The sequence below is a fragment of the Apis cerana genome, linkage group LG14 (assembly GCF_029169275.1).
Source record: "Apis cerana isolate GH-2021 linkage group LG14, AcerK_1.0, whole genome shotgun sequence".
NCBI lineage: Eukaryota > Metazoa > Arthropoda > Insecta > Hymenoptera > Apidae > Apis > Apis cerana.
This window is the reverse complement of record NC_083865.1, coordinates 3,618,775-3,643,597: the sequence shown is the minus strand read 5'-3', so window position 1 is coordinate 3,643,597 and position 24,823 is coordinate 3,618,775. Positions and strand designations below refer to the sequence as shown.

Below are 24,823 nucleotides of genomic sequence, written 5' to 3'. Positions count from 1 at the left end.
TTAAAATATGGATTATTAAAATAAATTATTTTATTAAATAATAGGAAAATTGCTAATCTATAAAAATAGTTTAATTAAAACGTAACAATATGAATCAATCACGTATATGCAATCAAATATCGAAACAATAAATGAGTATAAAGCCGAAAAAAGGAATATAGCATTAAAAATTTTCGTTTTGAGACATCGATTGATGAGGAAGCCAAAAATGAAGAGCAACTGAAAGCTTTCCCTAAAGATATGATCATGATAAGAAGAAATTGTGGAAAAAAGAACAGCAATCAAAAAAGATCGGATTGAAACGTGTAAGTATATCAGAAAAACGAAGACGGAAGCAGATTACGTATAGCCAACTGCATGCATGCGCTTTCAAATTGCACCTGACCATTCAGCTTCTTTTCCAGGCACGAGAACAGATATCCGTGCCATTTCGATCGAGGGTTCATTAATGAGATGCTACCATTTGCTGTCTCGATCTCTAATGAGAGGTTTTCCTTTACCGTTTCAGGGCCAACAGATTGAGATCTGTTTGTTGTGCATATATCGACCTGAATGCATACGTTCCGATATCAGTCAGATCCTGTGCATACACATAACCTCGAAGAAAAATTATGTTATGCTTCGATGTCATTTCTCTCTGATCTGACGATATATTTCAAGACAAAAAGTTTTATGTGAGTATATATTTTTATTAGTCTTCTTTTGTTATTGAATACACGATATCTAAAAAGATTATGAAATTTTATTGTATATATAATGAATTTTATGATACTTATATTAAACAAATTTATATAAAAGACTTACAGATTTTATGCAGCAAGTTCTATAGCAAATTTCTTTACAAATATAAATGAGATATGATATTTTATTAATTCTAAATTGAATTATATTAAACTTGACAATTTCATTAAATAAAATTTGCACTACATAATCGAAAAAATTGAATTTAAAAAAGCATATCCATCGAAAATGTATATCCATTTGTATACTCGTAAAATATACCAGGTTCGTATGTAATTTTGCACGACTCCATTCACGAAAACAAGCAAGGGACTTTTACGACTTCATTCATAGCCTGAGGATCCCTTGAACTGATCCAACAGCCGATGGAAGACGAGTCGTATTTTTACACCCTTCGCTTAACCCTGAAGTGCCTTCTATTTTTACACCCGAACGATTATATACTCTTGAACATTCAATTGTAAACGGATAACAAGGGTGTAATTTCACTCTAAGAATTGCATCGAAACCCTTTACCACTGTTCTCTCTCTCTTTAATTATGTTCAAGACAAATGCCGTCAAAATAATGATTGGTTTCGATCGATATTCATTTTGCTTGAATTCATTTATTGATGATAAGATTTTAATATTTATTTTAAGCATTGGATGAATGATATTATCATAATTATATCCTTACAGATTTATTTATTTTATTTTTTATATATTTCTTTGTAATTTTTTATTTTCACACTATTTAATGTTACACATTTTAATATACATATTTTTATTAAAAATTTGATTGAAAATTTTTTTATGATTTCTTTGATATACAATTTTAAGATTAGTTTTAAATTCTTTTTTTTTTATTTAATATGATACATTAAATATGATTAAATATTATTTAATAATAATATATATTAAATATTATTTATTTAATATGATTATTTAATATATTTTAAATGATAAAAAAAATTTTTGTTTTTTATTTAACAAAAATTATATAATTATACATAAAATATTTGAAACATTAAAAGAAAGAATATGCATATATCATCTTTTTAAAGATCCTTCAAATTTATGATAAGTAAATTTTAATTGATTCACTAACAATAAAAATAATTAATTTATCAGATAATTTTTTCTTTCAGAAGTAATAGATATAAAGCATATTTTAGAAATTTATTTAATTCGAAGCACGTGTCATATCTTCGAGAAATTCTTTCCCGAATCGAATTTTTATTAAAGTGGAGGAGTACAGGTTCTTAATAAAAAGAATGTAGTGGGGCCAGCATTTACGAAAGGATCAGCTGTTTCTCGGGATGCTTCCTGAACAAGCGGCCAAAAATGACCCGCCCATTTAAATCTCTGTGCAACACCGTAAAGCATCAGATGGCTCGAAGATATGAGACTCGCCCGAACGACTACCAAAACTAAAATACTTTTAAGCTTCACCGTTATAAAATTCACAAACATGTTTTTTCCTCTTTCTTTCTTTTTTTTCCCCAGATTCCTGCCAGTTATTCGTCTACTTTTTAATATGAACGACCGTGTTTCTCGTCCAGAACGAGTTTTATTTTGTACACCTTTTCTGATTTTATGGGTCGAAGAAATCTTCGGTAATTCTGGTAACGATGATTTTAATTACTTTTTATTTTACATAGTTTTATTGGATTAAGTTTCGGTTATTTTGATGTGATTATTAATATTTATTATTAATTCTTTAAATAAGATTTAAAAAAGAGATCCAAGAATGTCTATCTTTTTTCATTTATTATATGATTAATATTAATAAAATATTCTAAAATAAAAACAATAAAAAGTAAAAATAAATTATCTGCTTTAAAAAAAAACATTAAAAAATAAGTGTGAAATATTGTGCAGAATATTTGATTTAAATGATATAATGTCAATTATATATTAATATAATCAAATATTTAATGGAATATGCAATCTCATTTCTGATACTTCCTTTAATTATAATTTGAAATATATTTTATGATAAATAATTATAGCAATCATATATATTCTATATATATATAGAATATCTATTAACATCTTAATATATTTTTAAATAATGGATAGAGGTTTAATTATCTTTTACTGCCACATACAATCATCAAGAACGAAAAGATATTCATAAAATCTTGGGTCAGATATAAGCATTTAATTACACATTATAGTGTCAAAAATTGTATATTAATTAATTTTTTATAGATTGAATATAATGATTTCAAAGAACAAGATCAAAAACGAACTAATCAAAACAAAATGAAAGAAAGAATACTTTGAAAAAAAAAAAAATAAATGCGATCATCTCGATCGACAAAGTATTTCAGAAGGTTGGATCACAGTAGTCGAAGCCACGCGTATTACGAGAAGGGGAGGCGGTTATAGAGGAGCTGAGGAAAAAAGAAAGAAGGAGGATGGACTGGTCCCGTAATTGAATGTGCCGAGGTGTATGATTTCGTCGATTTATCCTGAGGCGCGAGCGAGCCGCAGCTAATTTAAGCTAAATGCCCGCCAGTAAACGCAGCCGTGGCCTGATAAGTTCCCTTGATTTAAGCGGTTCCGAGACACGGCCAGAAGCATCGACTCTCTGTACTTTCGCGTCGTTAAGGAAACTAATTAAACGGCAGGGCCACCGTCGATGAGCTTCTCTCTTTTCTCCCTATCCGCGTTTCATCCCCACGCGTATGCAAAGAAACCGCTAAAGCGACAAGGCGAATGAAGGGAAAAAACGAATAGGTATAACCTCGAGTGTATACTTAGCCACGGTTATTCTATATCTAATTATCGTCTTACGCGGTCTATTATCGACGATTATTAAGGATCACGCGCCTCGATCATCGACAATCGATTGCCTCGAGACATATAAATCTGCGAGAACGGCTGGGTGCAAGCTTGTTATCAAAATCTATTATGTTTTCCGTAATTTGAACGGCGTCCCGATCGTTCCGTTTTAATTGCGACCTGATGGTAGAAGGATCGTGATTAGGGAGGGAGCGAATGTTCTCTTTTCTACGGAGAAATTGCTCCCTTGTCGTTCACCGGATAAGATTTCTTGATTTAAGAGACTCGTAATTAAATAGTAGCCTGCCTATCATCATCGCTACCGTTTGTCGTTTCGTGACTGTGAGTTAGTTTGGTTTTTTCTGATTATTTTTTCATTCCAAGATGAGAGTTTCTCTTGTTATTTTTTTAACTTGTTTCTGAATTTTTGTTTTAGATCGAGAAATTCCACGAAAATTTTTTAAAAATTATATACTCGTTGAACAGAAGCTTTGGAAATTTTATAATCAAGTGAGATTCAAGTAGATAGTAATGAGATACAGGGTTTGTAATGAAATAACAAAATTTTCTTGCATTTAAATATGCTTATATTAATTTCGAAATGAAAATTTTAAAATCTAAAATCAATTTTCTACTTTAAATTAGTTTGTCCCAAAAATTCTTTTTGTTTTATTATTATATCTTCTATATTTTTCTCAGAGAAAAGAATAGTGATCGAAATGAATGAAATGCTTCTAAATTTTATTATTTATAAAATTTTATATATTTTACATATTTTCTCCATTTCTTTGAAATTTCTATTTAATTTATCAAAATCTTATTAATATATTCTTAAGAAAATAATTTTTGGGATAATCTAATATAATATTAAATAGAATAAAATATAATATATTATATTTTTATTTATTTGAAATTCAATTTTCTTTTATTAGATGCCATAATAAAATGTAAAAAAAAAAAAAAAAAAAAAAATGGAACGAGTAAATTTCATGGGAGTGTCACGCAACTGCATAAATTTTCATGCGTCCGGTGTATCAGGAAAGCGTATCCAGGTGATTCTCAGAAGAATTATTAACTGCAGATGCGAATCGAAGAAAGTGTCGCAGATCAAATTTGGTCCCCATTAAAGAGACACCGCTATTCGCGCGTACTTTCCTTTTGCGTTATGCCTGTCCATGATCGAATCGGCGAATCAGGTCAGTTATATACTGTTTTCGATCGTGATTTCGATTGCAGAATTCTTTGAATTAGTATAATGATATTGGAAATTGAGAAATTATATTAATTATATGTCTATAATTCTATAAGATTATAGAAAATACTGAGAATGATAAGAGTCACTTAAAACTTCATAATATTTCTAATAGAATTAATTGTGAAATAATTTGTTCATATAAATGGAAAAAAATATATATTTAATAAAGAAATTTAAAATTTGAAAAATTAGAAATAATATAAATTTGAAATAATATAAATTGATAATAAATGGATTAATTGTGATACAGTTTAATTTAAAAATTTTTTGATAAAAAGTTTTTTAAAAATATGTAAAATTTTAATACAGAAAAGAATATCTGAATATTTGAAATGGTATTCTATTTTAAAATTTCATTCTATTTTTAAAAAATTTTTCTCATGAAATATATGATAAAGAAAGAAAAAAGAAAGAGGAACAAAAAGAGGAATTTAGAAGAATATCATTTGATTAAATATGTTGGAATGTATTTTTAAGATAATCATGATAATCTGATCGAATTAGTTTTTTTTCGATAGTATTAGTAGGTTGTTAGAGGATTCATAATCCTCTTTTACCATTTCTGATCTTTAGCAGTCGGTGACTCTCGTGGCTATGATTAACATTCTTGAATGTACAAAAAATTAGTATATGGCCTGATATTTGGTTGTAAAATAAATTTTCTAATATTGATATATCCATATTTTTTTTGCTATTGATTATGACACGTAATATAAGCCCTAAATTTTAAAAATTTGTTCAAGACCGGTTTTACATGCTGCAATTATTTTTAATCTTGATGAGTGAAATTTTCATTTTATCTTGATATGATAAAATAAGATAGAATTATTATTACAAATAATTAATTTTTTTAAATATCTAAATCGCATTATTGTTTGATATTTTAATTAGAAAATTTATATGTAAATTTATATATTAATGTATATGTATTAATTTAATATATATAACATTATGAAAAATTTTCAAATTTCTCATATATTTCAAATATTAGGAGAAAAATATGATGATCATAATTAATAAATAATAAAAGTAAAAATATAATTTATTCACAATTAAAATATAAATACTCTTTCTACTAATTAATTTTTCATTCTATAAAAATTTTCCAATCTATAAAATTTAGTTAGATATAGTTTTATATATAACTAACCAATGATAATGTACAAATAAGAATATAGATCTACAATTATCATGATAAAATATAGGATTAAATTTTACATCATCAAACAGCACATCGAATGATAAAAGAAACAATAATCAAACAATTAAATAATGTCCTATTTTCTAAAAAAAAATGTTTTATAAGTATAGCTCTTGTTCCTTCATCGAAGCCATTTCTCTGTGCAAAAGAAGATATCGTGCGTATGCAATTCGATTTCATATCGCACTGCAAATTGTCATTGTCTGTGCATACGGTCCGTATTTATGATGCAAATGCGCCGGTTATTAATGTTGCGAATAAAGCGAGGTAAGGTACGCGGATGCAAGTACAGCACGCGAGTCCAATACAGTTTTCTTTGGCCGAACCACGTGCCAGACTGCAGAATTACGAAACCATGCAAGATAACTATATTATAACGAGTTTATATTTCTGTAACCCTTGCGTAATTAACATCTTTTTTTGTGAATTATTTAAAACATTGCAATTCTCTAATTTTTATTTCGTTTATTGATTGAATTGAATAACATTAAGAATTTTGTAAAAATTATATTAAATTAGGTTAAATTATCTTAAATAAATTATAATTTTAATCTAATATTTAATGTTTTGTATGTTTTGTATTTTTTTTGTATTTTGACTCAAGGTTTATTATGAATATAATAAATGATTAAATAAATGAGATATTAAAAAAAATCTTAAAAAGCTATATTAGATTTAGATAATAAAATTATGAAAAACTATATAAAAAATTTTTTATTTCAAACATCTCGGTTCTTGCAATTCCTATAATCCTTTTAGAAATTTACAGTTATAAAAATTAAGTTGAGGTATCAAGAACAAACCGCAGAAAATATGGCATTATTCTCTCAATGAACATTCAGGAATATTCTTTGAAAATGTAACTTTGTATCAACAGATGTTTCCCGTATGGTGTCGGTCAAAGAAATTTGTTGGTTCCTGTATATTCGTATTTCTTCATTTGAAACATATATTTTTATTGTTTTTTTTTAGAACTTATCTTGTTTGAGATCTTATATCGTTTTTGTTTTTGTACTTTTATTCTATTATATTATTTAATGAAATTAAAAATTGAGAACCATATGGAAAGAAAAATAAATGCACTTTTGATTTTTATATTATTTATATTATTTTTTATTATATATTATATTTTATATAAATTATATTTCTCGATATCGAAAATTTATAAGTCAATTAACTTATCAACACATTAATTTCTCACATTTTTAATAATTTTCTATTTTTATCTGCATAATTCTACATAATTTCATACATAATTTTCAATACTTTAAGGTTAATTGAATTTAATGTTCGAAATTAAAGTTAATCGTTTAAATAATCTTCAATTAATTCTCAAATATATACATTCCAATCTAGTATTAATGATATTAGAATGTATAATTATTATTTATAGAAGAAATTCAATCTATATTAATTAAATTACTTTTACAAGTTGAATGCAATAGGTTATGTATAAGTTATAATTAATGCTATAATCAATTATTGTATTTTTATAATAACTTATAATTTAATTGATATTTATATAAGATATTTGTAAAACAAAGAAATAATCCTTCATTGTTTAATTCATAATTTTTATTTCATTAATAAATATTAAGATGATTTAATCCATACATCAAATTTTATAATTATATAAAAAAACTACATACAAAATAAATTTATTTAAATTTAAACATTTTTTTTACTAACATGATCTATATTATACAAGTTTCTAGATAAAATAATCAATTAACAATCTATTAAAATTTACTTACACTTTTATATTCTAAATAACATGAAGATAATCGATGATAACTTTTGAACAATATATCCAACGAATGATCAATATATCCAAAACATTCTCTTTCAATTACACACATACATAAATTTCTTTTTATCTCACGTAATTTTGGAAAACGAATAATAGATAGTTCCGGTGTTCTTTTCAACAGAAAAGGTAAAGTGAAAAAATGTAGAGTCTGACAAGGAAACTAGATGAAGCAATAGAGATAAAGATGAGGGGCAAAGTGGAGATAAAACGGAAATCGGGTAACGCTCTCTGTTCAACACCTGGAAGTGACTGCTGGTAAGGATCGGCCTGAAGGTTGAATTACGAGGTAGCGAAGGAGTAGGGGGCACCTGTACGGCAGGTGACCGCTATCCTGCGAAGCATAGCGGAGCTTGAATATTCACGCACAGACCACGTTCCTTTTCTCTCGTTCTTGGCTCGTGTACGATTCCTATCGCCTACGCTTACTAAGTGTTCGCTTTATTTTTAATTATTGTTTATTTTAATTATTATACCAATCATCCGTGATATCAAATATACTATGTTTATTAGTTATTATAGAAATTGGTATGTAATGATCCAGAATTTGTAAATTTTACTTAAGACTTTTGGAGATTCGATATTTTATTGAAAAAAGAAAGAATCAAAAATAAAGTTCTGAAAAATGATAGTCTATTAGGTTAGAACAAAATTTTGATCGTTAGGTTAGGTTTTAGAATCTTAAATCTTTCAATTTAGTTAGGTTATGTGTTGATATTTTAAATCTCTTCTGTTAGATTAGATTCTAAAATCTCAGATTTGATCCAAAATTAAACGAATTGATTCGACAATACCCAATTAGAAGTTAAAAATTATTGGTTAAAGCTTTAAAAATTCTCAAGTTTTTAAACTAATGATATTCGATTGCCAAATAGATCCGAAAGTCGAAGTGGAATCGAGATCTTGAATAATACCAGATTATCGAAATTCCATTCTATTCTTAGTCGAATATTTTTATCATGTTAACTTTTATTAATTCCGATTCTAAGTTTTTAAAGAAATAAATTGCATTAAAATTTCATTCGTATCGTCATTTCAAAAATTTTAAATCGATGAATAAATTAACAAAGTTAAAAATTTGATTTTTAATTTTTATTGTTTTTTACATTAGATATGTTTTTTTTTTCATTATTTTTCTTTCAAGTTTGTAATAATAGTAACGATAGTAGTATGAGTGAGGTATATTACCTGTGATTAAATGCGGGTAATTATATGTTCAGTCATGGTTAATCGGTGAACATATAAACTGCCTCTACGTTCAAGCTATAGTTTATATTCATTAAAAAAAAGTTGAATGTGATTCTAAATATGTACTAAAAAAAATATAAAAAAAATTAAGCGTCAAAAAATTCTTTCGTATTATTTCTAAACAAAAATTTAAATTAATTCATTAATAACAAAAATAATTAGAATAATTTATAATGTAGTTTATCATCAAATATTTATTAAGAATTAAAACAGATTTAAAATATATAATATATACATTTTTACTCATTATTTTTCAACCAATTATTGCAAATTTATTTTCATTCTCAATTACTTATTTTTTTTAATATTTAATCTTCAATTAAAAATAAAATGTAATAAATAATATTGACTTGTTAAGTTCGAAAAATATTTTATATTCTTCAATTTAATATCTATCTGTAAAGTATAAAAAAATTTTACGATATATTAACAAAAATAAATCCAATCGTAATGCAGTAGGCGTTTTACATCGTGATATTTTTATTACTATTCGTATCTGATTTCCTGTGTACTTCTATTGTTCTGGTTCAATCTGAGAGCAGGCTCTTTCCAAAATTAACGTTCCACCACTATTTACGCGACTGCTGACCGATTCTTATCGGAATTGAATCTTTTCCTCTCCTTCTTTCCCGAAATCGATTAATTGCTCGCTCGACGACGAAGGCCGGTCGAGATTGGTGATTCGAGGACGACGAACTCGAGTTCGTCTACCGACTGAGTTCCCACATGTCTATTTCTGATATACCGGGTGTTGAAAGAAAAATGATTAAAGATATGTGACCGAAAATTTATTTATTTATAGATGAAATTAAATAAAATTAATAAAAATATAACATTTTTTCAAGTTCTTTGATTAAAATCTTTTAAAATTTTCTAGATGAAATAATTTTTTTTTAAAAAACTATATTAAAATAAATCAATATTAAGATAAATCTCTAATCATTTAAGTTTATATAATCTAAAAAAATTTGAAAATTTTTATTTGAAGTTTATAAGAAATTAAAAGAAAAATTAAAAAATTTTTATTTGAAATTTTATGAAAATAAGTTTTTAAAATTTTATAAGAAATTTTTAATTATTTTAGAGATAAAAATTTTCATTCAATTAAAAATCGAAATTCTTTCAAATTATATTTATATTTCATAATATTTATTAATTTGATATCAATTCTTTATATTTGTATTATCAAAACCACCAATAAGATCTCATTTTACTAAATAAATATATTGAATATCCTCTAAATACGTAAAATTTGAGCAGCAGATTGGTTCTTGAACTATTGCTAACTTGTATCATTATTTAACGGATTACACAGGCATAAAGATTTCCGGGCATAAAAAATAAGGAAGCGAGGCGACCAAAAGTGGCGACGAGGCGAATTGTACGCTGATACGCACCTGTCTTATACCGGAGCCAATCACAACGCTCTAACGAAGGAACAAGCTCTTTTTGCTTCCAGAATTTTTTTTCTTTCTCATTCTCCCTCACTGATCAGACTCTCCGTTTTCTTCCTCGCTTTTCGTCCATTCTTTTCAATCGTGCCGCCATCAAATTACCAGTAGTTCGCACGAAATTCGCAAGAATTGAACGGACTTGGTAATTGCACGCCTTCTAATTAGCAGGGATAAGTTTTTTGCTCAGCTTTTTTTATTCATATGTTATATTTATTTTGTTTAAGCATAAATATTGCATTCGTGAAAATGTGTGTGTCATCGAAAATGTTTTTCTCTGAGAAAAAGCGAACATCTTCCTAAATCGTTATCATCCACTGACTAGAGAATAGTAATGACGAATTGTAATGGATTATGCATTGAACATTTTAATCTTGTGAAAATAAACGATGCGATTAATAAGTACATTCGTATAAATTCGTTTCTTTTAAAGAATTCTGTATTTTGGATGGAAAGGTTAGGTTTTCGAAGTGTGTTAAGAGTATTCTTTAGTTGATTGTTATCAAAATCTCTTAAATCACAAACAGTAGATCGTTTCTGTCTTTTTTCAAACAGTACGAAGGTATATTTTAAAGAAAAAATATTGGAAATGGTTACTGAAATAATTTATATAATTTTTTATTAGTATATATTATATTATATATTATATTATATACTATATAATATCTTGATATATTTATTAATTTTCTAAATATTAATTTATTTTAAATTATAAATAATTATTGTTATTTGAAAAGATTTTAGATTTATTTTTATAAAATAAATGGAATTTATTTTAATTTAATTATTTATGCAAGGTTATTTACTTATGCAAATTTAAAGATCATTCTTATTTTAAAAAAGAAATTATTTGATCTTTTTGTAATTAAAACAACGTAGCAGATGTGTTGTATACAATATGTTAACAATATTGACAGATCAAATTGTGTAATTTATGTAACTCATTATTAATCATTAATTGTATAATGTTTTTTACAGTTTCTACAATGTATCAACAGCAGTCAGTTCCAAGAAATAATCGAAATTATATCATTTTCTACAATGTGTAAATTATTAGTGATATGGTAATTTCAAAGAGGAAAATTGTCAAAACAGATGATATTCAATTGTTAACATGTATAATCTTTGTTATTTGTATTTCTATTATGCGAATCTTTAAATAATAACATATACAAGATATACAAGAATAATATAATTATACAGTAATATTGTATGTACATGTATAATTTTAATTGATAATATTAAAAATTATAATAATTTTGTTTAATTATAAATAAATTAAAAATAATATTTAATTTTATTTTAAACTTTTACATAATGAATTTATATAATAATAGGATAAATTAATGAAAAATATTATGTAGAAATTAATTTTTCTCAACTAACTTTTTCCATAAAAATTATTTACTATTGATTTAATTAAAATAATTTTTTTAGAATTAAAAAGGGGAGATTGATCGGTTCAGTCGAATCAATTTCATGAATATACCGCGTGAACATGAACACATAGGATAGCTAAAATTTTACGATGCCAATTATGAGGTTGAAAGAGGTTTAAGTGGCTATAAGTCGATCGATAATTGAAATGAGCAGTTTTTTTTATTAAAAAACACATGGATTGCAGATTATCTCCAACCATCTATAAGATAAAATTTTTTCGACAAAATTGACGAATAAATTAATGTGTATATGATTATAATTGTTATATATATTTTGAAATATATTCATAGATAATTTTTTGATGTATAGTATCGTCCACGTATCAGATAAGTTAGGTTAAATGTAAAATAAATTGTTACAAAATAACGTTGACACTTCTTAATCTATTATTTTTTTTTTTAGTTTTAATAAATTCAATAGATTTACTATTCAATCAGATTTTCTTATCATAAAAATTAGTTAAATTTGTGAAAATATAAATGAATTATATTAATCAAAATTCAATTTTTTTAACAACTAAAACAATTAAAATTCAATTCTTTAACAATAGACCACTTACAGCAGTAAACACTATATAATTGTGTAATTAATCTTCTGATATAATGGCGTTATATTGATATAATAGCGTTACCAACCTAATGCGAATGTAATTAATACACACAAGTCTCTGGTAATTTAATCGACAAGGTTACTGCATCTGTACTTTCTATGGCTGCAAAGTGCACTACGATGCGCAAATGCGTCTATACTCATATGCGCGTGCGCTCAAGCGGGAATCGGCATGTGTGGCATCAGTGGTGCGCAAGCGTGCAACCGGACACCACGAGTAGAGGCCGGCACGCGCCGAAAGCCACCTCGTCGGTTTTCTCGGATGGTTACCCGACAATTTGCCGCTTCGATACTCTTGCTACAGGGAAAGGTGATTCGACAATGTTCGTCGAGTGTAACCATGCGTGTCTTGTCCATGCCAAATCATGGAAATTCGATGGTTTTCTGCCACAATACTTTGTCATGTTGGTTCATGAAGATTGTTTTTGGAATTTCAAAGAGATTATTATGTTATTTAACAAAAATACAGATATAATATATTTTAAAGCAAATATATTTTGAGATTTCGATACAGGTATTTTCATATTATTCATATTCATATTATATTATTTTATTTATTAGTATTTAATCGTTATATAGTAAATTTTTTTAGTATCTTTATTATGCGATGGCGTTATACAATGAAGGAAAAAAAATAAAAAAAGGATAGAAAGGTAATTTTTATTAATAAGATTAGTTAAAAGTCATGAAACATTGAAGTACATAATGAATAAAGAGTATATAGTTAATATAGGTTAGAAAATGTAATAATGTAAGATATAAGATAGTTAAAACGAATATTTACAAATATTATACTTTTAGTATATCTCTAGTATATCTCTAAATGTCTGAAAAAATAAAAATTTAAAATGCATGATTATTTTAACTAAAATAAATTATAGTAGTGTATAAAAATTTATCTCTATCGTAATTAAATATCATAAAATATTAATGATCAATTCAATCAACAAAATTCAAAAGTGAAAAGTCTTAATCTCTTGATACTATTTTGATTCATTTCTATGTTTTATATTTTCGGGTGAAAAGGAAGAGCCGCAAATCAGTTGCTGGTCGTGATAAATTTCGAGCAGGTGAAATACAAGTGACTAAAAGCTTTCGCACGATACGGAACAAATGAAACAGAGAGAGAGTGAAAGATGAGAGATAAGGAACGAAAGATAGAGGGTAAAAACGGCATGTAAAGAAACGGAATGCGATTCGATGATTAAAAGTTGATAATGATAATTCTTTGCTCTTGTTTATTGAAAATAAAATAATTTATAAAACGAACGGTGCATGTTACAATCGTACTAATAATTTGTCACGATATAACTTCTCTGAATCATTTGTCTTTTCGCACGTACAGCTGGAAACCAGGATTACGATAATTAATGCATCCACTTCTTTATTTTCATCATTCGATACAACGGTTAATTATGTAAATGGACTTATTATGAATTCGCCAAAAGACCACCATGTTCTTCGTGTTTTATGTGATAATGAATAATCAAAATTTTATGTGATGTGCAAATGATTTCATATGCCTTTTCGCAATATCAAATGAGGTTATGTTGATTTTTCGTCAATTTTACAGTATGAAAAGTTTCTAAAGAATCTTTTTATGATAATAAAAGAATATTAATTGAATATGAATAATTGTAGATAATTGAAGAATATCAAAAAATAAGAAATATATATTTAATTAAATATTTTAAAAAAATATTCATTTTAAATAATTGTTTTCTTATTATGTAATTTATATATTATTTATATATTATAAAAATTCTAATGTGTTAATTTTAAATATTGTTAGAAATAAATTGTAGCAATCTGATAAATATGATAAATATGATAAATATTAAACGCTTATATCTATACATTTTATTTATATGTGAAGCGTTTTTCACTAAAAAGAGCCACATAATTGAAACTAATCATATTTACTTATTTTATTTAAAATATTAAAACAATTAAATATAATGTAATTTTTATTAAAATTAATTTACTAAAATTAATTATTTAAATATTATAATATCTTAAAAAATTATATATTATGATTTAGATTAGATAAACTTACAATATAATCAATATTATAATAGTTAAATTAAATCTCATGTAAAAAAGTCTAAAAAAGTTTCAATAATATTATAAATAACTTATAATATTTTTTGCATATAGTTGTTATTATTATTCAAACTATTCATAATAATTTTATGCATAATATTTTATAAAAATATCATTTCTATCAATATTCAGCTCAATTTCATGCTGAACTCTCTGCTATGTAAATTAAACATCATTTCATATTTATAATTATCATTTCATTGGTACTTAATGATCTTGCAGATATCCGATATCGCCTTAAAGAAGCAGTTCACGATTCACACTTTCACCATGAAGCTGAACGAAATCGAAGTATCGAGTGAGTATTCACCGTAATCATGTATTGTTATCTCGTTAAAATTGTCACGTAAATCGTTCGATCGAGTTAATTGCCTCTAGATTTATCGTTCGAGTAAATACAATTTATCGATTTTAATTGGAGGAAGAGAATCAAGAATAATAAAATAAGTAACTTTTCCTTCTTGGCCAAAATGAATTTTTTTTCACTTTCCTATTTCTTATTTATACTTAATCGGGATTCAAAATATTTAAATTAATCGAAATTTTATGAATTTTTTGCATATTAAATTTCTAGTTAAATTTTTATTAAATTATAAATAGATAAAATTCAAGAGCAGAATTCATTTTGAACGATAATTAGGTAATTATCACGAGGGCATGTGTATACAGAATAATTTTTTTTCAAGTCATTTAATATAATACAATTAAAAATTTTTATATCAGTAGTTTAATTTTTATGATCAAGTTTTGAGAAACTGTCGATTAATTAAAGACGATTTATGAGCGAAAAAATGATTCCGTTATAAAAAGTACTTGAAATATAGAATATTTCAAGGAAGAAATGTGACAAGTGGAGAGTATTTATGGTGTTGGCGTAATAACTACTTCAAATATATATTTTCGATTTTATTATATAATTATTCTTTTAAACTTTCATCATATGTTTATTCACGCTTTAAAATTAAAATATTGTATTTATTTTATTAAAATATGTCTTTGATTATAAAAAGAAAGAAGTTTAAAGTTTAAAGTACTGATTTTTGAAGTATAGTAAAAAATTTAAATAATAAAATATTCAAATTACAGTTATTTGATTAAAAGTTTTGCTGTATAAGAATATAATAATTACTATTACAAGAAGGCATATCTTGTTGAATTTAATAATTTTACATTAAAATAAATATTGTAAATAATTTCAAAAAATAAATACAAAACTTGATGTATTTATATTAGATTTTTCATTACATTACAAAAATATGAACATTAATTTAAGTTACATATTGTTATTGAGATATATTATTTTATCTTTTCAAATTTTATTTTATATTTATTTTTATTATAGAATATTTATTTTATCTTCAAAATAATCCATACATCTTTGCAAATTGAAATTTATAAATCAAATTTTTATTATTATTGTCTTTATAGTTCCAAATTTTATAACTTGTCAATAACCTATATGCTATATTGTCTTTCTATTTTTTTTATTTGTTATAATTATTTCTAATATCCGAATAAAAGATAATTTAAAATTTATAAATTTTTTTTAAACTTTTACAATTAGAAATTTTATCTTTCCATTTTTCAATTTGTTAAATCTTTCTTACTCAAAATTTGATGAAATAAAACCTTCATAACTCAAAGATTTTAATTCTTTTCCTTACAATTTGAAATGTCAAGAATATATTTTTACATAATGTAGATTCAATTTAATAGATTCGTAAATAATTTCGTAATATATCGAACAAATAATTAAAATAGAACAATTGAATAGTAATGATTATACGATTCGTTCAAAAAGAACCAAACATAAGAAACTGTGGTCAGTCATAAACGACTCAGGGATATTGTACGACAATTAATCGAATGAGGTAGCAGCTGCTCCGTTATGGCTGATTTTCGTAATTACGATTCGTCTTCCTCTTTATTTATTCCATGCAAAAAGTAAAAAAAAATCAGTAGGAATTGTTTAATTATTGCGAATTTCTTTAATTATCTTCTGAGCCGCTATATCACGCATTAACTTAATTCGTTATAAACCAATCAGTCACGGCAATAATTAGTTCATTAAGAGTTTTCACAAGACTTATCCTTCTTGTTTGCTCTAATTAATATATCAACGATCTTTCTGCAATTGATTTTAACTTCTTTCGAGAAAATCGACTTTTTTCTTTATCTTATTTGAGTCCAGAAATAGGTTTTTTTTTAAAATCTGAAAAACAAGATATTGAATTTTTTCTTCTTTTATTTATCTAGTTGTGTGTATTTATCTAATAAAAAATTTATCGGAAAGCAAAAGAATTTTTTTATTTTTAAAATTCTTATTAGTTATATAATTTTTTTTTTTTACATTTTACATTTTAGTTTCTAAAAAATAATTTCTCATATCTATTTTAATTTTAATTTTAGCTCATATATTTGAATTTTTCTTTATTCTGCTGTAAAAAGGATTTCAATAAATTTGATAAAATATAATAACATGTTATTATATAATAGTGAGATATAGTCCATAAATATTTTTATAAACCATATTGCCATATCATAAAACTATAATTAAACTTTCTTTCTGTTTTCTTTTTACGAATAAAAACGATTGCATCTGGAAAAAAAAATATAAAGATGGACAGACATAACTGTTTATTATGTCCGGTAAACAGAAACGTTTCTGTTTCTTTAAAACACGCATGACAGATGTTTCGTTTCGAAGTGACAAAGGATTTACCGATTAAGTCCTTCTATCTTTCCACTAAAAATTAATACCAGAATTCAAATCGGATTATATTCTTCTAAAATTTACGCATGAGAAATGCTAAACCGGATATTAACCGATCAGTTCTTATAATGTTAGAGTTGTATTTGCATTGCATTACATTTTCTAACTTCCTACTTTAAACGATAGTTCAAAACTTGTGTAAGCTTCATTCGATAAAGACAAAAAAAGAATATTATTTCTTTCTTTTTAATCCTTTCTAATTCTAAGCCTTGAACTCATTTTTGTTTTCATTTTAGAATTTCTGTTATGTTCCAGGTTTTGAATAATTCTGAAAAAAAATCAAGATTACATGCTAATTTTATATTCTATTAATTTAGTTTTCTTGCGATAAAAATTTAAATTTAAACAAAATGAAGAAATAGTAGAATGGTTCCATATTGAGACTTCAAAAAATATTTAATATTTATATCTGTTTTAATTTGAATTTTAAGTGTTTCGTATCTAAAAAAAAATCATATTTTCTTAAAATTAACTTATATTAAATTTAATAAAGCTTAAGAAATTAATTAAATTATTACAACTTTTCTGTGCACCGATTTGCAGTATCCTCGAATGATCATTTGCTCTCAGTTTTGTGTATATTTACGTAAGTATTGTCACTCACACAGATAAAATGAAATACAATGAAATTGGCAGAAGAATTATAATACAGTACACTTTCGACAATACGAAGGCAGCTGCTGTTTCGGTAGCAATTCTTACAATGGCATCGCGCGAATAATTCTTACGGTAATTACGATCGTTCTTCTTTTTCTCCCGTCATCCCCCTTTCAAGTCGCATTGTCTTCTGGCCTTCCATCTGGTTCCGCTTGTGAATCCTTCGCTGCTTTCTCACGAAAAGCGGAATTCTCGATTGTTTCTCAACTGTTTTCGTGGTAAATTCGTGGAAAAAACTCGAAGAAATTTCGTATATTAATAATTTGATGTTTCCAAAAGAGTATTAAATCCAAAAGAGAGTGTATTATGGAAGAATGTAATATAAATTTAATTATAATTATTTATAGAATTAATTTTAAACAAAAACGAACTTACCCCTATATATATATATATTAAATTAATATTGATACTTTCATATTATCTATAATAATCTAATGAAAGAAAGAAATAGAAAAGAAAAAAGAAGAGAATAGATAAACGACACGAATGCACAAAGGATGAAGGACCCGAAATGGAGGTCCGTTAGTTTTGTTCCAGATTGATGATTGGCAGCTTCAAAAATTTGCTAGAGAGTGAAAATCAGCCGGCAGCGGCGGATTCTCTTCGCTGTGGGTGGAAATGCGGTGATTACTGGGTTAATTTCCTCCATTATCCACGAGTGACCCACATCTTCGAGCCTTCCGCTTTCGGAGATGTTGAACTAGCGATGGCTACGAGATCGCGTGAGTTTGAAAAAAAATATTAATATTTATTTTACAAGTTTTAATACAGCGTAATAAAAGTTACACGATATCAATATACATTATTAAAAAGATATTTCAAGATTATTTGTAATTTTGATAAAAAAAAGCATCCTTATTGTTATTAGTTTTATTGTATTGGAAGCTTCAGAAATAAATATTAGGAAAAGAGAGAATGAAAATAATTTCGAGTAAATATAGTTTTACAATCTATTTCTTTTAAAATATTTAATATTTGTCCTTTATGATATAATAAAGATTATAGGTACTTATTCAATTATAACGAAAATGAAACTTATTAAGATAAAAATCTTAAAAATTAAAATCCATTTATAATCGTCAGTTGCATATTAATAAGATCAATACGTTTGTAATTTGCAGGCATAAGATTACTTTAATTTTTATTAAAATTAATGATAACATTAATATTTTTGTTGCGTGACTTTTAATCTTGCTCTCGAAGAGAAATTATAAAAGTGAATTATTATCCTTTAATATGTTATTACACGACAACGTATCATTGTCACTCGGTTAAACTATATTTTTGTATGATAGATGTATATTTCGTATTAAAACAGTATTAAAATTATATTAATTTTTTATTTCCAAATAAAAAAAATCTAAATTTAAAATATATTTTACTTCTAAATATATTCGTATTTTAGTAATTGACAATTTAAAATTTAAAGTATTCAAAATTTTGAACTGGGAAAATCGAATCAATGCTATGATATCAAAATTCAAAATAGAAATTATATTTTAATCTCTATGCTGAAACGTATCGTTGGAAATTAATTCTTATTCATTAGTTCTATTCAATTGATATTTTTTCATTTTTCAATTATTTCATCACATCAATTATTACTTTATACGTCAAAATTTTAACTGATAATACAAAAATGTACAATCTTTTAATCTCATTTCCTTTTTCAATATCTCAGTTTTTTTAATTTCTTGAAAAAATTGGAAAACGAGATATAAAGCGATACAAAATAAGAGAAAGTAGAATAAAATACAAATATAAAGTAATAAATAAAAATAAAAAAAGAAATAATGATCGTGTTCAATGATTGTCAGTGATGGAAGAAGTCCCCAAAGATGTCTGTAGGTGCATTTTACGATACACTTTGAATCGCGTTCCAGTTGAAATTTCGACCGCGAGAATTGCCATTCGCGTGGCTGATTGCCGATCGATGATTGCCATTCACGTGACGAGGATGATTTTCACGTGAACAGGACTTTAAAAAAAAAGAACACTCGAGAAATTATCCGTGAAATTTTTCTGCTTCGTGATAATCAAGTACAGTTACGGAAGCAAACAGAATCTTTTTTTTTATTTAACGAAAAAGCTTTAAACAACATAAAGCCTTATCAAAATTTTCATAAAACATATCTTTTTTAATGATTATTATTTTCGAAAAAAGGAAAATTACATTAACGGTACACGGTTTTAAGCTTGATTTAATCTTATCCCCCTTTTTCGAAAGATCTGGATAAAGATGTGGACGAAACTTTCACTATCATGGATGATTTATTGACGAAAGTTAATTGAAATTTCATTCATTTTTCATTCACGACAATTTCATATTAGATATATTTTCTTTATTATAGTTTTAACAATTATACCTAATGATTTAATAACAGTAGATTTTTTTTCTTATAGAATATAAGTGCCAGCAATCGTCATCGAAATAAATCGTGATTTTTTTCATAGCAGTTGCTATTTTTTTTTTTATAGAAAATATATGAATAAATAGAGATTTAAGTGGTGATCCATTGGAATTATATTTTTTAATTTTGCATTAAATGAAATAGGAAGATTATATCTACTTCGCCCAAATGCATATTAATTGATAATATTATTCTACATTGTATTCATTTCATATTTAAATAAGAAATATTCTATATATATATGTATGTATGTATTTTTATTTTATTTATAATCTATAGACAATATCGTCGGATTAGTTTATCTTATCGCTATTAATTACAGTCTCATAAATTAAAAAAGAATATATTGTAATTAAGAAAAAATAAAAAATATGAAAAGCTATGTATAGATGAGATAACGATAGTTTGGGATGAAAGCAATCGGAAAGAAGGCGCGATAACTAAATGATAACTAACCCGCCACGTACGTTCCATGGTAATTTTTTCTGCGTTATTTCCTTGATCGTGAAGCAAAAAACTGGCTAAGTACACAAGGCCTGTGGCTTGCATCGTGAAAAAAATATAACTAGCTGACCGCATAATATCCAAGAAAAATATATTTGCATCTGACGATAACAAGTGTAGGACGAGCTGGGTCTGATTACAGAGCAGCGGGCCTATTACCATGCCAAAAACGATTCTTCGTAACGGCTACCTGGAGGAGATTTCAAAAATTACCCCACGAAATTTCACCCGCTCTTATTACGAGGAAAACATTCATATTGTATCATATTGTAAATCGGATCGATCGCAATTTTGGCAATTTCCGATCGAAAAAATAAAAATAATGAACATTTTATCTTTTCAATTATATATTTCATCTTGTATCAACAGAGGATGAAATGATTCTTTCAATTAATTTGTATGAAATTAACTTTGAACATTCGTTGAGAATCGACGATTCTACGTTTCTTTAAATTTTAAACACTACTCTATCCCTAAAATTTAAATCGATAACTTTTCAGTGAATTAACAATTTCCATTTTTTAATAATAATAACTAAAATTTTCCACGTTGTTCGATTTCTGATTTTAGTGAATTTCTGGTAATAAAATTCTAAATTTGGAATATTCATTGATAACAAATACATCACAACATTAACACGAGTAAAAGATATCGAAATCTCGAAATCTCCTATATATTTGATTTTCTATACAAAATACGAAAGAAAACTATTATGCATTTAAAATTAATTCGTTTGACAAATAAAATAAAAAAAATTCTCCTGCTCTAAATTACCAAAATATTTATTACTTATATATTAATATTTATGATGAAATAAAGAAAATCGTATACAATTCCCAATTTAAATTGCTATTACACATTCATATATTTCATCTTAATATTTTTCTTTTATTTGTAAATATTTTCTTATCGAGGTTAGAGATATTTCATGCAAAATTATATATTTGTGTTTTTTTTATAATAATTTATAAAAATATCATGGATACGGTTCTTCATTATATCAGTGTAATTAGGAGAAGGTTAATAAAGGCCACTTCTTGTTTCTCATAAAGAAAATTCAAGTTTTATTGCGGGCACTCGATTCTGCAAAAATATTTAATCGAGCAACGCTTTAGCAGCAACCATGTTTAAATGTAGTTCGTTCGTTAACTTAATTATCAACCAATCTCTCGTGGCTCTCAAATTTCTCGCTTAATTTCCTCTTTCATGTTCCTGCAACCTTTTCGAATATGTAGCATCAGTGACTTGACAATTTAAACGTTCTGCACCCATCAAACATTTTTGCACGATCAATCATCTTTTTTTCTTTAATTTTCTTTCTTTTTTTTCGTCTTCATTTTTATATCAGACACGTGGGCCTTGCAAAAAAAAAAAAAAAAAGAAAGAAATGAAAATTAAAATGAAAATATTCACGAAACAAAATATGATTCTGTTAAATATATAATACGATATATGCTTATTTAAATATACGTTTATTATACGTTTAATGATAAAAAATATTGCATATTTCAAAAATTTTCTTCAAGGCAATACATCGCAAGAGATGCAGATTTCTTTAATCTTTATCATTCCAATTACAAAATCTAAAAATACATTTTCAATTACTTTCAAAAAATCATTTTTCCGTTTAACGTACACTACATTGAGATTAATTATTCGAGATCCTAATTACTTCCATTGAATTGTCATACGACGATAAATATCATTTTTCATATCTTATTTTCGCGATTTTAAAGTAATCCAATGTCTTAATAATTTATAATTGACAATTCTCTTAATGTTCCTTTTTCATCATCATAAAGACAATAGAAGATGAATTATTAAACGACTTTTTGTCATACAACGTAGGCATTAAAGCAATTTCTGCAATTATATACTTTTTTCTTTCTTCTTTCGGTGAGTTATCGATTACTGAGCGTACATAACTTCTTCTTCATATTTATCGGCAAATATTTATCGATGAGTTCGTCTCGAACTAATGTGCTCAAATTATTGATCTTGTACTTATCTGTAAGTCGTTACAGAGTAGAAAGGAGTAACCGATCCCGATTACGATTTCTCCTCTCAATGCCATGAAAAACGTCGACACTTTCACAAAGCGACGCGTGCAGCTGTTCCGAGGAGGAACTCCCCGTATCTGAAAATGGTGGATAAACGGAAGGGTGAAGCTGACTCTCCATGTCCACGTGCCGCCTCCTATTTCGTGAATTATCCGTGCAATCATCTGGAACAGTTTGCAATTACGGGGAATATACGACTGTTGCAGGTAAATATTTATTTTATAAATTTTGCTAAGTATTTTCGAGATGATACATGTCCAAATTTTTCTAATATTAACACGAAATCTATTGAAACATTATATATAGAAAATTCATCATAGTTAAATTGTTGTAATCATGTATGTCATGTATCATACATTTTGTTTAAAAGAAATTCAATATAACAGTTTTATATTAATTTGACTCCATCTTTTTCAATTTTAATACTTTAATGCATTTTTAAATCGTATTTCTGACTTTTGTGCCGATACCAAATACGTAATTTGAATTTATGATGTTGTTAAATATGAAATAATGAGTGAAGCTGATATTATCATTTGATTTATCTCGATGTTATTACGCGTATAAAATTAAATATCGAATATTTCTTTTAAAATGTAAACATCTTTCTTTCAATTTTTTAAATTAATAATATTTAAACTTTAATCTGCTTGGATCTCATAAAATTTTTGCTACATCTCTCTCTCACAGTTTACCCCATGCAACGATCTAGTAGAATACATCTCCGAACGATCCAACACTGTCTAACCAAATCTAATATAGCGAATACCATTCAATCCTTGCGAGTTCGATGGAAAATGGAATTTTTGCGATTTCATGACGAGTTCGGATCCGATCGAAATCGTATCCGCGGATCATCGACCCAGTTATTTAACCGTGTTACCGCGTCCAGTTGACTGGACTAACGTTTCTTCGTCTTTCGTTTCTGCTTATATCCAATTAACCATTAAACACTTCCCATTTTTCTTCTTTCGTTCCCTTTTAAACCATAATTTTATCGCTTCGAAGCGATCAGCTTGAATTTCGATTTTATTTGCACGCTCAGATATTCATAAACTCTTCTTTTTTCTTCTTCTTTCGTCGTGTTTCCCCGATATCCGGTATAATCGTTGTTAATTGGGTTGAAAGTTTTGGATATGTGGAAAAGTTTGTTTTATTTCTGTTCGCAGAATTATTGATCGCTCGTTGTTGAGTTGTTGAGAACTTGAGTAATTCGTGATCGAGAGGTGTAAAAAGAAAAAAAGATAGATATTTTAGCCGATCTCGAATTTTTGATGGATGATTTGCAACGATGATTTCGTGGCAAGAATGCGGTGAACGTCTCTTTGAATAATTTGAATAAGAGAGTTCATTCTTGAATTACTTACTCGTATATGTCATATATACAGTGAAGAAAGTAGCATTAATTTTAAAATGCTAATTTGCATTTCATCTTGATTTTATTTCGTTTTTATTCGTCCCATTTCATCCCATTCTTTAATTTATGAGACGTTTTAATTGATCATTACTTCGTAATAATACTATTAAATTTGTAATTATAATTCAATTAAGTGAAACTATATATTTATCAATATAGAAATTTTTATTTACAAATATTAATATTAATATTGTTTTCTCGCTACACATAGAGCAACATATGCAGTGGAACGTGCATATTATTAGTACGCCACAAATAATTCGAATTTCATTCGAACACGTTGGTTAAATAAGAAACAGCTTTTACAAAACTCGCGGAATATGTACCGAATAAAATAAGAATAAAATTAATTTCCAAAAAAATCCGATTCCAGTGA

General features: G+C 26.2%; 1 long non-coding RNA gene across 1 annotated transcript; it reads left to right on the top strand.

Moving 5' to 3' along the window:
* The first annotated feature begins 12,706 nt into the window (after positions 1-12,706).
* On the top strand, positions 12,707-23,425 carry LOC114576793 (uncharacterized). Its single transcript, XR_009832730.1, has 4 exons — positions 12,707-13,036; positions 14,848-14,923; positions 18,582-18,777; positions 22,986-23,425. It is a non-coding gene; the product is annotated as an uncharacterized LOC114576793 (long non-coding RNA).
* Positions 23,426-24,823: the final 1,398 nt, after the last annotated feature.